The sequence below is a fragment of the Gekko japonicus genome, unplaced genomic scaffold (assembly GCF_001447785.1).
Source record: "Gekko japonicus isolate JY-2015 unplaced genomic scaffold, Gekko_japonicus_V1.1 scaffold661, whole genome shotgun sequence".
NCBI lineage: Eukaryota > Metazoa > Chordata > Lepidosauria > Squamata > Gekkonidae > Gekko > Gekko japonicus.
In genome coordinates, this window is record NW_015173694.1 from 866,089 (window position 1) to 880,078 (window position 13,990).

Genomic DNA, 13,990 nt, shown 5'->3' on the forward strand with positions numbered 1-13,990 from the left:
CATTCGCCGTCACGGGACAGACACCCCCCCCCCCGTGCTATAAATAGCCTGGCTTCCTCCCTCGCCCCGTCGGCTGGGGGGGAGAGAAAGAGAGGAGGAAGGAGGGGGGTGGAGCCTGATGGAACTTGTCCGCTGCCAGACTACTTGTTTGCGAAAACTTTTCAAGGCACGAGGAATGTTGAAGTTCCTTCTCGGCTGGGGTCGCCGTCGTTTGAAAAGCGAAAAAAAGAGGACGCCTTTCCCGACCGACCGCTTCTAACAAGTGATCACCATGACAAATCTCATTTTAAATACCCTAAGCGGCGATCATTGTTCCTAACCTTCCAACCCAAAAAGAGATTTTCATCAGTTCTTCAAAAAGAGCCCAAAAGAGGGCTGCCACCCAAAAAAGAGGACGTCTGGTAACCCGATTCTTGCTGCCGGCAGGGTTGTTGTTTTTTTAAACCTGGGCATTACATGTCGTCTGAATGTAACACTTAGTGACTGGGACGCTGGAAGCAAACGCCGCAGTTGCTGCATGGAAAAACAAGTACTTTGAAAGACAGCGGCCGCAACGCTGTTGGGTGGCGCTCGAAGCAGATTAATGGAAGCCGAAGCTCGCGCGGGCGAGAGGCCGCTTTTAATCAGATGCGTTCTTCCTGCGACAGACTAAACACGGCTCCCCGAGCTGGAATTTGTAAATAGGAGACGCGAGACGCTTAGAGGTTGAAGTGTAAGCATTAAAGCTTGGGTGGACTTTATTTTTTGGTCGGATCTGCAGCTTCCAAAGTGAACTCTAATCTATTGGAAAGTTTGATGCAAGAGGCTGACAGGGCAAGCAAGAGGCCTGCTAAACCCCCCTTTAAAAAAAAGTGCAACCGGGCACAAAATGTACAGTTTCAGGAACGTAAAGTATGTGGTGTTCTGAAAGAAGTTTTGTGCAGTTCAGACTTCTGCATGACCGCTGTCAAAGGCCCAGATTTGAAGAGTTCCTCCTCCTCTGTGTTGAGCTCCTAAATGCTATGAAATGTGACTCTATGCAGCAGAGCATGTGCATGCACCCAGTGAAGATGCACAGGTGTATTGCAGGAGCGCATCATCTCATACCATTATTATACAGGGGTCATTTTGTAGAAAAAGAGGCGGAGGAACTTATTAGCATGACTCATTAACATAATTTATTTGCATATGCCACACCCCCTGACATCACAGGAAGGGTATCAGAAGGCAGCACCCACTGCTCAGGCTCCACTGGGAGCCATTTGGGGGGGGGGGATGTGCAGATCTATCCTGGCAGAGGAGGGAGAGCTTATGCCTGAATAAAACTTGGTCTTAAAGGTGGCACTGGACTGTTTTGGAGGAGGGGGTGTTCTGTAACTTACCTGGCTGCTTCTTGCTCTGACTGAGGGCTGCTGGGAGCAGGGGGTGGGGCTTGTTGCATGTGCCCGTCCCCTGGGCTCTTTACTGCCGGAGCTCTGCTCCTGCAGGAAATGACCCCTGCCATTATATAGTCCCAAATTTCATGTTCAAAAAAAGATCCTGCTAACATGAAAATCTGGCCCCTAGGGTACTAAGAGTTCATACAAACCAATCCCTCTGTTCCTTGTGGGCCCTTAATTTATGATCTGCTGTTCTAAAACCAGCTTCCTACCCTAGACTACAGCTCACACAGCAACAAGATTTCCTTTAAAGATAACTTTAAAAAAATAGCTCTAGGATGTCTTTCACTCACGATAAAATTAGCAAGAGTGTTTCCATATCATAATAGCCATTGGCAATGTGATCAAGAACCATGGAGCTTAAATTACATATGCTGTCATATACATTACATATGCCCTTTACTTTGGGGCAAAATTTTGTAATTAAAAAAAAAACAGCTGAGTAATACTATCCCAATGCAAACTCAGGGATTTGTTTTTTTTAAATAACCAATTAGTCAAATTGAAAAGAAAGTACAAGCCTAAAACAGATTGAGGAGATAAAAGAACTAGCCAATGATTTAAAAAAGCTAGAGACAAAGTGGCCAACTTTGAAGCCTTTGGCAGACACTTGATCATGTAAAACAGGCAAAGGAATAAAAACAGGGCTTTTTTGTAGAAAAAGCCCAGCAGGAACTCATTAGCATAATAGGCCACACCAACAGCAGACACTGATTAGCATATCAGGCCACACCCCTGACAGCACAGCTTATTAGCATATTAGGCCACACCCGATGCCTTCTCTCAGCTTGCCCAGGTGTCCTGCAGCTGTGGGGAGCCCGGGCTAGCCGGCCCTTGGAGGCAAGGTAAGGCAGTTTAAACTGCCTTCCCTTGGCTTGCCTGGGCGCCCTGCGGCTGTGGGGCACCCAGGCAAGCTGGCCCTTGGACAGAGCGGGGAAGGCAGATCCTTCCAGGGCCCACCCGCCTCGGAGTTGCGGGGGGGGGGGTCGCTCTCCAGGCCTTCCCTCTGTAGCCACGCATGCAGACGTTTTGGCTGTAGTAGGCATGGCCAACTCTGAAGCCAACCAGAACTCCGTTCCTGTGTGTTCCTGCCCAAAAATAGCCCTGAATAAAAATAAAACCTTTTCTTCTCTCCCTTTTCTTCTCACACAGAGTTCAGTACACCTAAGGCTGTTTAAAATTAGCAGTATTGAAGTTTATAATTATATGGCTCAAATGGATTTTTCCTCTTTAAGGTTTAGTTGTATCACTAATCAAAAAGCGCTACCCTCAGACTTTCTCCTCCAGCTTGGAATGTAACGCAAGTCAGCCGCTGTTTCCCCTGCATTTCCCCCCACCATGCCACCAGAGGGCTTTTAAAAGGAGTTCTGTAATCGCTATAGAGTTGTAGCGCACTAGAGAGAGAACATTATAGTGCCAGACAAATTACTGGTAGACAAGTTCCCAATTTTAAAGGAGCCCTGCAGTGGCACAATGGGGAAAAGGGCGGCTGTAAGGGCTTTAAGGAAAATGGCATCAGCATGGCCAGGCCCTTTGCAAATGTCTGCCTTTCCCATCCAGACAGCATGCAATGTGCTTGGGCTGTATTCTTTCAGAAAAGATCACAGTAAACTAGACTTGAGAAAAGCATACCTCAGAGAAGAAAAAACTGGAAAGCAGACAATTAGAGGGTGACGTTGTATGGCTAGTCCCCCAAAACAGCAGCCCATTTTGGAAGCAAAGGCAGAGTTTGTCCATGTGGAAGCAGCCCAGGAAATCCAAGCAAGCAAAGAAAACCTTGCCATTCCACCTCTGCTCATACTGTTCTATCCTCACAAAAACTCTGTGAAGTGTTTTAGAGGAAAATCCAGTGACTGGCCCAAAGTTCACCCAGCAGACTTCAAGGATAGGATGCGATTAGCACGCACTCTCATATATTTTTTTCTCTGTTAGACTAACTGAGGCAGAAATGTCAGAAGGACCACTGCATTTGGAAAATAGTGGAGCAATCATTCTAACACTGTAGACCATGTAGGTAGCTTTAAGAAAGTCACTGCTTCTGTGCCTCAGCCACACCATTTTCAGTAGTTTTTTTTAAAACGACTCATAGAATCATAGAGTTGGAAGTGGCCATACAGACCATTTAGTCCGACCCCCTGCCCAATGCAGGACCAGCCTAAAGCATCTCTGACAAATATTCGTCCAGCCTCTTCTTGAAAGTTGTCATGTAACTTAAACCCGTTGCTTCGGGCCCTATCCTCTGCTGCCAACTGGAACAGCCCCTTGCCCTCCTCCAAATGACACTTTCAAATATTTAAAGAGAGCAATCATGTCCCTCCCAATCTCCTCTTCCTCAAACAAAACATTCCCAAGGCCTTTACCCTTTCCTCGTAGGGCTCGGTCTCCTCAGATCATCCTCATCACTCTCTTCTGCACCCTCTTGATTTTGTCCACATCCTTTTTGAAGTGGGGCCTCCAGAACGGCACACAGTACTCAAGGTGTGGCTGACCAAGGCAGTATACAGAGGGGCTATGACCTCCTGTGATTTCGATACTATAGCCCTTTTAATACAACCCAAGACTGAATTTGCCTTTTTTGCCACCGCATCACACTAACTGCTCATATTTAGTTTACAGTCCACTCTTACCCCAAGATCTCTTTCGCATACACTACTCCCCAGAAACGTATCCCCCATCCAGTATTGTGCTTTGCATTTTTGTGGCCCAGTTGTAATACTGTGCATTTATCATTGTTGAATTGCATCCTGTTTGCAACTTCCCACTTCTCCAGAGTATTCAGGTCTTGTTGAATTTTAACTCTATCTTCTTGGGTGTTTGCTACTCCTCCCAATTTGGTATCATCAGCAAATTAATGAGTAGCCCTTCTACCCCTTCATCCAGATCATAAAAATATGAAAACTGGCAATGTTATCAGAAGATCTTTTGATTGGTTTCTTTAATCAAGGAGGTTTGAACCTTTGGGTTGCAAACCTAACACATAGGCCAATTGTGTTTCAAGCTGGATGAGATGTAGGTAACGTTGAAGAGTAATCAGGTTCATGAGGGAACTGCCCTAATGTCCCCTTGGGGTCTCTGCCTTGTCTCTTTACTATACAGTAAAACAGGAAGCTGCCATACAGGCTATCATAGTATTTACCTCAAAACTATCATAGTATTTACTTAATTATCACATCTACAATATCACATCCAATTTTCATTCATTCTGAATCATCCTCAACCCTGGTTCCATTTTTTAAAATGTTATCTTTACAGCAGACTTTCTGTTGGGATTCCCAAACAACACGGACACCATACTTGTGTGAAAGGCACACACCTTGGTTTGTCCTTATTCTAAACACACCAGGCTCTGCCATCCATAAAAGTGCAAGTTACTTGACAAGTTCAAAAACAAAAGTCCACCTTTGGTGACATCTTAGAAGACTGGCAAAATTTATTCTAGCATAAGGTTTGGGGCACTCACTTCATCCGATGCAGATCTATACCACCTATAAAAAGGTAAAGGTTCCCTTGCTCGAAAGCCAGTCGAATCCGACTCTAGGGTTGCGGTGCTCATCTCCGTTTCAAAGCCGAAGAGCCAGCGCTGTCTGAAGACGTTTCCGTGGTCACGTGGCCGGCATGACTAAACACCAAGGCGCACGGAGCGCTGTTACCTTCCCACTGAAGTGGTACCTATTTATCTACTTGCAATTTCTTGCTTTCGAACTCCTAGGTTGGCAGGAATACCACCTATAGCAATACTTAAAAATTACAAGCAACAAAAAGGCAGGAGTGAGGAGAATAATAGGCTTGACAGATTTAACAGAGGCTAAACGTTGGCGAATAGAGTTGTCATCTTTTCCTGGCAGGGCTCATTCACCTTAAGAGCAGCCTGAGGCCGCAATTCGACAGTAAATTCCCAGCCTTGTGCAAATATAAATCAGAAAAATTGACCCTGTAGTATGTTTCTGTGTCACACACCTATTAAACAGTAGAGAGACTAACTTTATTACTTTATTTCCTTCAGTTATACCTGCCTTTTCTCCCAAATGGGGGCCCAAAGAAGCTTACATCCAGAGGTCATTGCGGGGGGGAACGCGGGGGAACACAGTTCCCCCGGGTGAGGTGCAGGGGGCGGGGCACATGATGAAGCCCCGCCCCCTGCTTCCGGCCGCCCCGCTTCCAGCCCTCATTCAGCCAGGAGGAGGCAGGAGAAGAGGGAGGGTAAGTTGCTTCCTCCCCGCCTCTCCCCACCCCTGCCTGCCTGGGGCCAGGGAGGGCCTTGGCGGGACTTCCTTGCACTCCCGCTGGCCTTGCAGGTCCACCGCCGGGCCCCTGATGTCAGGGGGTGTGGCATATGCTAATGAGTTATGCTAATGAGTTCCCCTAGCTCTTTTTCTACGAAATGACCCCTGCTTACATCATTCTCTTGTCCTCCCCTTATCATCACAACAATCCTGTGAAGTAGGTTAAAACTGAGGGTGTGTAACTGGCCCAAGGTCACCCCAGCAAGCTTCCAAGGCAGAGTGGGTATTTGAACCTGGGTCTCCAAGATCCTAGTCCATGTCTCTAGCCACTCCACTGTCTCTCATTTGGGGTGGGGTGGAGAGATAAAATCCTAGTAATGAAAGCAGTGTTAAACCATTTGCTAATAAAAGCCATAATCAGTAACACATTGCAAAATATTTCACTCACATTTACCACTGACCTTAGAGTTCTGCACTAAGAAGCAAGAGAGGCTTGCGCCACCTTAAAGACTAGCAGATTTTCATTCAAGCACAAGCTTTCTGGACTAGAGCCTATTTCAAAGCTTACTAAGATTTCTGGCAAAATCTGCAATCCTCTTTTATTAACTGTAGTCTAGCAACCGAGTGAATACATTTGGAACATATAACGTATTGGGGACAAATAAAGTCCACCATAGTGCGACTCCCCCATGTCAGAAATAATTTTCCAAACCCACCACTGCCATGCTTAGAACCAATGTATGAAAAGAACTGGGACTCTCAACTACTGTCTTTCTAGTGCAGGGGTCCCTAACATGGGGTCCACAGGCTGACACCTTTTCTGGCACCCACCAAGTGTTTTTATGAAGTGGGTGGAGCCAGCTTTTTAAGATATTGCTTTGGCAGCAGCTGCCAGCCACCACAGCACAAAGATCTACATTGTGTTACTGAAGTCACCCTGTGTCAGGCATTTTGTGGCTGGCTTCACCTCCCGTGGCAGCCATTTTATGGCAGCCATTTTGTTGCTGTACCCACCGTACGGTGTCAAAATTCAAAATGTGCCTGCAGGATCAAAAAGGTTGGGGACCCCTCTTCCAGCGTCAGCTGTAGTGCAAAACTGAGTCAGCCCAAGAGCAGCTAGCTATGCAACCTTAAAAACCTGGGAGTAAGTCCCACCAAGAAGACTCCTCTAGGATTGCACTGCCAACTGGATAGTGGACATTTGCAAGGAAAGAGGGTGAACAAGGAGACTCAACAGGGCAACCCATGGGGGGGGGGGATGAGAAACAGAAGCTGGGAGAAAAATCAAAAAGTTTGGGATTGAATCTTGGACACTTTATCTGGAACCAGTATGTGGTTCAAGGCTGTAACAGGAAGGGATCTCAGCTTTCCAAAAACCGGTACACTCCGCAGATATGTCCAGCAATAGCCTAGAAGTGTTGTTGTTTTTAACTGACCCAACAGTTTGCTTCTTCGCCCACGCCCTGTAATCCTTTTGTCAAGGTCAGTGGCAAGCAGGACCTTATCACCTTTTCCCCCATCGAGCCACTTGAGATTCTCCAGTGCAAAAACACAGCCCAGAAACACAATTCTTCTCCATTTGCTACTGGACAGATGCAGAATGTTAAGGAATGACTACTTATTCTGGGATAAACAATAAAGAACAGTGTGTGTGTGTGTGGGGGTGATAAACACAAAGTTCGCTGTTACGCAGATCATCATTTTATAGACTTGTGGCAAGACCACAGCTGTGTCTCCTGAAGTATCCATTCCAGCCGCTTACCCACAATGCAGCGGGAGTCCTTAAGACTGCGATTTAGTTGACAGAGCTAAGGTGGATAGGAAGGAAATAGTTTTTCTACGTACCACTAGGTGGCAAGGTCCAGCAGAAATCACACATCCTTTTCCCACATCACTATCAGTTTATGCAACACTTCATCAAGGGGAGAAAAACTGAGAAAAAACAAGTCAACCGTGGAGGATCATTTCACCATAGTGGTCAGAACATAAGACTGAGTTTTGGGACGACAAGTTCAAGTCACCACCGTGCCACAGAAGCTCACTGGTGACAGCGGGCCGGCCACTCTCAGCTAACCTACCTCACAGGGTTAATGTGAGGATAAAATGGAAGAGAGGAGAATTATACTGTAAGCTACTTTGGGGAGCAAAACAGGATCTAAATAAATAATGAACTAGTTCTCCGAAATCTTGACAGGCTCCACGTTGGTGGCAAGAATAATTTTGGTAAAGGATAAGAGGAGAAAGTAAAAGACAGAGGAGCTTGCTTGTGTCCAGTGTTCCCTCTAAGCTGAGTTAGTGTGAGCTAGCTCACAGTTTTTTTACCTTGGAAAGATGGCTCCAGAGCAAACTAATCTATGCAGTAGCCAAATTGCTTGCTCACAACTTTAATGCCAGTAGCTCACTAAGTAGAATTTTTGCTCACAAGACTCCACAGCTTAGAGGGAACATTGCTTGTGTCCCAAGCAAATTGGGGTCAGGGTCCCCAGCTCACCCATGCCAGCTTTAGGAAACACTGAGGCTCTCCTGGATTCAAATGCTGAAGAGCCATTTAATACACAAAGCAAAATATGGCCTCAAAAGTCTCTGTTCAAGGCAGTATAGCCAAGAACAATACTTCTAATGCCAGATCATCTGTCATCCTGGCAAATGGCAAGACTGATTCTGGCAGAGCACTCAAGCCTTTGTTTGCCAGAACGTCCTTACTTTGAACTTGCTGCTCCATCTTACTTTGTAAGGTTCCTGTCCTTCTAAAGGCACAGATATATGTAAGCCACTTTACTCAAGATGGCCACAAAAAGGGCCTCACTCCATCGTAACTACCAGAAGTGCTTGCCGTGAACAGAAGCAGATATTGCACACGGAAGAAGAAACACTCTCCAACTGTAGGTAATGTGGTAACTCCTTATGATGCAAGCAACACATCTGCCACCAGCGAAAGGGGGCCATGAATTGTATGCCAGTCATGTGAAATATTTCCGTATCCAAGTCTAATGACGTCTGCAGTCTATCACAATACCCCCCATCAAAGCTAAGAATGAAATATTTCCACATTTTTCAACTGGTTTCTAGGATATCGCTTGACCTCAGCTTTGGAACACGTGATAAGCAGTAATATGGGCTGTAAATACTGTAAGCGACATAATATTAGAAGAAAGGGGACTCCCCATGCTATGTCCACGGTGCATTTTTTACTCAGTATCCACGACCTACACATACCTGAGATGGGGTGGTGTGAATTCCATGGCAAAGGTATGCCTTTGAGTCCTGGCACATCAGGACAGGAGGGGGGGGAAAGGGGATGTTGTGATATGGTTTCCTTGGTGACCACCAATGGCTCTCATTCTAGAAATCAAGCACTGTATTAGATGTTAGCCCAAGTTCCTTACAGACCTACTGTATATTAAATCCCAAACCTCCATAGCGTGACAGATTAAATACAGGTATACTTTTTCAAATGTTGTAAACAATCACTGTACTGCATAGCTGTGAGCATACCCAGCAAGCGAACCATTTCTGTGGGGAGGTCAGAGATTTAAAATGCCACAACATTTACATTTCAATATATTTGCTTACACCTAAAAAAAAACCCCACCAAAACCATTAGTCTAGAAGGATGACCCTGAGCTGAGCCATGCTGAAGAAAAAATTCAAGGAGAGAATCTAAAAGTGCAGTTCCAAGGACACTTTTGCAGGACTAAGCCCTGTTGAGTAGACTTCAGTAGGGTTCTGACTCCAGGTAATGCTCCCTCTAAGATGTGGAGTCTTGTGAGCAAAAATTCGACTTTGTGAGCTACTGGCATTAAAGTTGTGAGTGAGCAATTTGGCTACTGTATAAATTAGTTTGCTCTGGAGCTATCCTTCCTGAGCTGAAACAAAAATGTGTGAGCCGGAGGCTAAAAAACTGTGAGCTAGCTCACACTAACTCAGCTTAGAGGGAACACTGGTTCCGAGTAGACCTGCTTTCGGGCAGCAACTCTGTGCTTACAAACCTGGCAACAAGTCCCAATAAACCCAGCAAGTCTTAGTTCGTAATTGTGCACAAGATGAGGCGGTAAAACTGGGTTCTTGTGTCATTCCAGTGCCACACGAGTCATAGTGGCACTACCCCCCTTTGGCTACCACTGGGCAACACAGGAAAGCTGGATGGCATTGCAGTTCCACACGATGTCACGATTAACCCACTTTTGTAAGCATCAATGGTGATGTGACACATGGTCACAGCAGTGGTTCCCGCATCACACCGGGAAAGAATACTGGCCTAATTTATTTACTGTGGTGGCTCAAGTGGTTAAGACGCTGAACTGCAGGCTATGGAAGGTCGGTAGTTCAGCCATTCGAGACCCGAGTGTGCCGCATGACGGAGTGAGCTCCCGTCTCTAGTTCCAACTCCTGCCAACCTAGCAGTTCGAAAGCAAGAAATTGCAAGTAGATAAATAGGTACCACTTCAGTGGGAAGGTAACAGCGTTCTGTGCACCTTGGTGTTTAGTCATGCCGGCCACATGACCACAGAAACGTCTTCGGACAGCGCTGGCTCTTCGGCTTTGAAACGGAGATGAGCACTGCAACCCTAGAGTCGGATTTGACTGGCTTTTGAGCAAGGGAACCTTTACCTTTACAGCCTACTTTTCTCCACAATGGGGACCCCAAAGTCGCTTACAACTCCCCCTTCTCCATTTTATCTGCACAACAACTCTATGAGGTTAGACTGAGAACATGACTGGCCTAAGGTCACCCAGTATACTGCCATGGAGATCCAAAGCTGGGTCTCCGAAATCCCAGTCCGATTACAGCCAGTTTGGTGTAGTGGTTAAGTGCACGGACTGTAATCTGGGAAAACCGGGTTTGATTCTCTACTCCTCCACTTGCAGTTGCTGGATGCCCTTGGGCAAGCCATAGTTCTGGCAGAGCGGTTTTTGAAAAAGAGCAGTTTCTGTCAGAGCTCTCTCAGACCCAACTACCTCACAGGATGTCTGTTGTGGGGAAGGGAAGGGAAAGGAGTTTGTAAGCCGCTTTGAGACTCCAAGTGAAGGGCGGGGTATAAATCCAAACTCTTCTTCTTCTTCTATAACCGTTACACCCCTGGCTCTCCCACATGAAAGCAAAGAACTCAGGCTTTAACCAGTGACTGGACACAATTTTCATACAACTGACAGAAAGCAATTACTCCTCTGGAATCTGCCACAATTAAAAGGTCCCTTCTCTCTCTCCCCAACCCAAATACTAAATCATCTATGTCTCAAAGTCAGTTCCCAAGATCTCCTTATTTACAAACATGACCATGAAACAATTCCAGATGGAACATGCAGACTGAAAGATACACAAAGAGGAGCATGCTCAGTTCCAAGCAGTTTCCATGACGTTTTATGGGACACAGTAAAAAGGATGGGACTCCTTGGGGGGGGGGGGGCGCGGCCAAACCGGTTCTGCTGACTAAGCTAGGATCGATAGGGTCAGCTTAACCCACATCCCGTCCATGCCTTTGAGTACACATACTTGTTCTCATATAAGTGAATAGCTGCCATTCATGTCTGCAGGGTAAAGGGTTTTGAAGCGATCACGCAGATGTTCTCTAAAACTGCAACTCCCTCTTTAACCATCCATAGTTACTTATTTAAAAAGGGGAGGGCAGCAAACTCCAATTAACTACATTCTTGCCCCTGCCCAGGTCCCAGATTTTTCTCACCTCCGTAAAACAGCAGGCTGGCTCTCCTTCCTCCATCCCAGCAGCCACTTCCTTTATAGCACAAAAGGTGTGCAAATGTACCAGGTGAGCTGAGGCAGCAGCAGGCCATATAGCCTTCCACCTGCAAAGGTGTCAAACTCATTTGTTACGAGGGCCGGATCTGACATAAATGTCACTTTGTCGGGCCGGGCCATGCGTGCCATAAAATGTAACCCCAGGTACCAGAGATATAGACTTTATAAAAGACACTCAAAATACAAACATGCGTAAAACATTACCACTCTTACAGTATTTCCTTAAAGTACCTGCCTAATGGCCACCCTCCCACTTCCACTGCCTGCTATTCACTAGCACTAGGACAGTATACAGGGACATAATGCACAGCCTCTGTCATCTGGCAATAAAGATAATGATCAGTTGTTTGCGAGCCAGATAAAAGCCCTGGACGGGCCAGTTGTGGCCCCACAGGCTGTATGTTTGATACCCCTGCCCTAGAGCAAAAATGGTACCTTTCCACTCTCTCTTTGCTCTACAAAGCCAGTGTTGTGTAACGGTTAAGAGTGGTGAACTCTAATCTGAAGAATGGGGTTTGATCCCCTCCCCCATGAAGTCTGCTGGGTGACCTTGAGCCAGTCAGTTCTCTCAGAACTCTCTCAGTTCCACCTACCTCACACGGGGTCTATTGAGGGGAAAGGAAGGGAACGTGATTGTAAACTGCTATGAGACTCCTTAAGGTAGAGAAAAGTGGGGTATAAAAACCTACTCCTTCTCCTACAAAAGGAAGGAAGTGACCACCACCAGAACTAGCTCCCTTCCCCAATCTTCCCAAACCCCTCAGCTTAGTGACGCACAATTCCTTCCTGGCAATCCGCTCCCCAACCAAGCCTGACCCAAGGAATCCCTTCAGCTAAGACTTTACTGCCCACCCAGTTTCCCTCTTCCTTCTTAATATGCATAGTATATGGTACAGGAGGACTAAAAAGTCCTGTATGTTTCTTTCTCTGAAAGCAGATCTATATGTGTGATGTACAATACCCAGTTTGGTGTAGTGGTTAGGAACACGGACTCTAAATCTGGGAGAACCAGGTCTGATTCCCCACTTCTCCACATGCAGCTGCTGGTGTGAGCTTCGGGCAGTCATAAATTCTTTCAGAGCTGTTCTCTCAAGAGCAGTCCTTGAAAGAGCTCTCTGAGCCCCACCTACTCATTCATTCATTCATTCATTCATTCTATTACGGTCAGAGACCCATAGAATAGCATACAGAACAAAAGCAAAAAGCATTACAGAGAAGAGATATCATGAGGAACATTGAGGAGGAGCTTGCGCTTTGTAAATGCAATAAAGAGAAATTTGGCAACATTCCTTGATATTGCAATGGATTTGTCCTCCAATAGATGTTTCAGCAAATGTTCCTCAGAGTGGATTACTAATTGTCCTTGGTGTCTGAATGACCTTATTATAGGTGTAATTAAAAGGGCTCTTTCTTCTGCATAGTAGGAACACTGGAATAATATATGGGAGAGGGTCTCAATTGACTCGGAGGGGCATGAGCATAATCTCAAATGCCTAGGGATGCGTTGAAATCTTCCGGCAAGAACTGCCGATGGAAAAGTGTCAAATCTAGCTCTGGAAAAAGCCCATCTATGATTTGGGTTGGGAATATTGGCTAAATATAAAGGAGCAGTCATATAAATTTTGGGTTTCAAAGATTTGTAAAGAGGCGAAAGTACAGCATAGGATGTTTGCTGCTCAATATCTCTGAGACGTTGGTGAACGATATTTTTTGCCCTATCGTATCCACTTTCCAGAAGTTGGTTCGGGTCCAATCCTAATGTTCTCAATTTGTGAATGGCTCTGGTGGACCACTGAGGATAAGGGGATGCGGCCAATAGAAAAGGAAATAACCCAACAGGAAAAAGGTGGACTTTAAGCCAAAAGCAGAGAGAATGCAACCAGATATTCAATTCGACTGTACTGAGACCAGCTTCTTGTCTCAACAAGACATTAGAGGTACATCTTGGCGTCCAAAGTGTATATGGATTCATAATAGGAGTGGAGTATCTTAATAATTTCACTGGTTTCCCGATGCAGGGTGTTATTTTTGCTTTTAATACAACTTATAAATCTTTCCGCCTGCTTCTTTTTGAGTCTCCATGAGAGTAGCCTTAAATGTTTAGAGTTATTAGTTTGATATACTTTCTTATTGTTGAAATTGTCTTTTAAAATATCAGTTGATTCCATCATTTCTAATTTTTTCTAGCATCTAGTAGTCGTTTATATACTTTTTTGCTGCATGTCTTCTTATGTTTGTCTTCTAGTTCTTTAATATTATGTATAAGTTCCGTTTTAATCTTATTTTTTTCTTTTTTACAGGCTGCCATTATGGAAATACATTGTCCCCTCATGACAGCTTTTGACGCTTCCCATATAGTCTGTGTGGACACATCTTCAGTGCAGTTTGTTTTAAAATAATTTACTAATTCGTGTCTAATTTTCTCTTGGGCCTTTGGGTCATATAATAAAAGTTTAATAAACCTCCAGCTTGGCTTGTTTATTTTTTTGTTACCAGTGCCTATTCTGCAGAATACCGGGGCATGGTCTGACCACTTTTGAATGCCAATATTCGATGAGTATATTTTATCAATCAAATTTGAGGAGGCAATC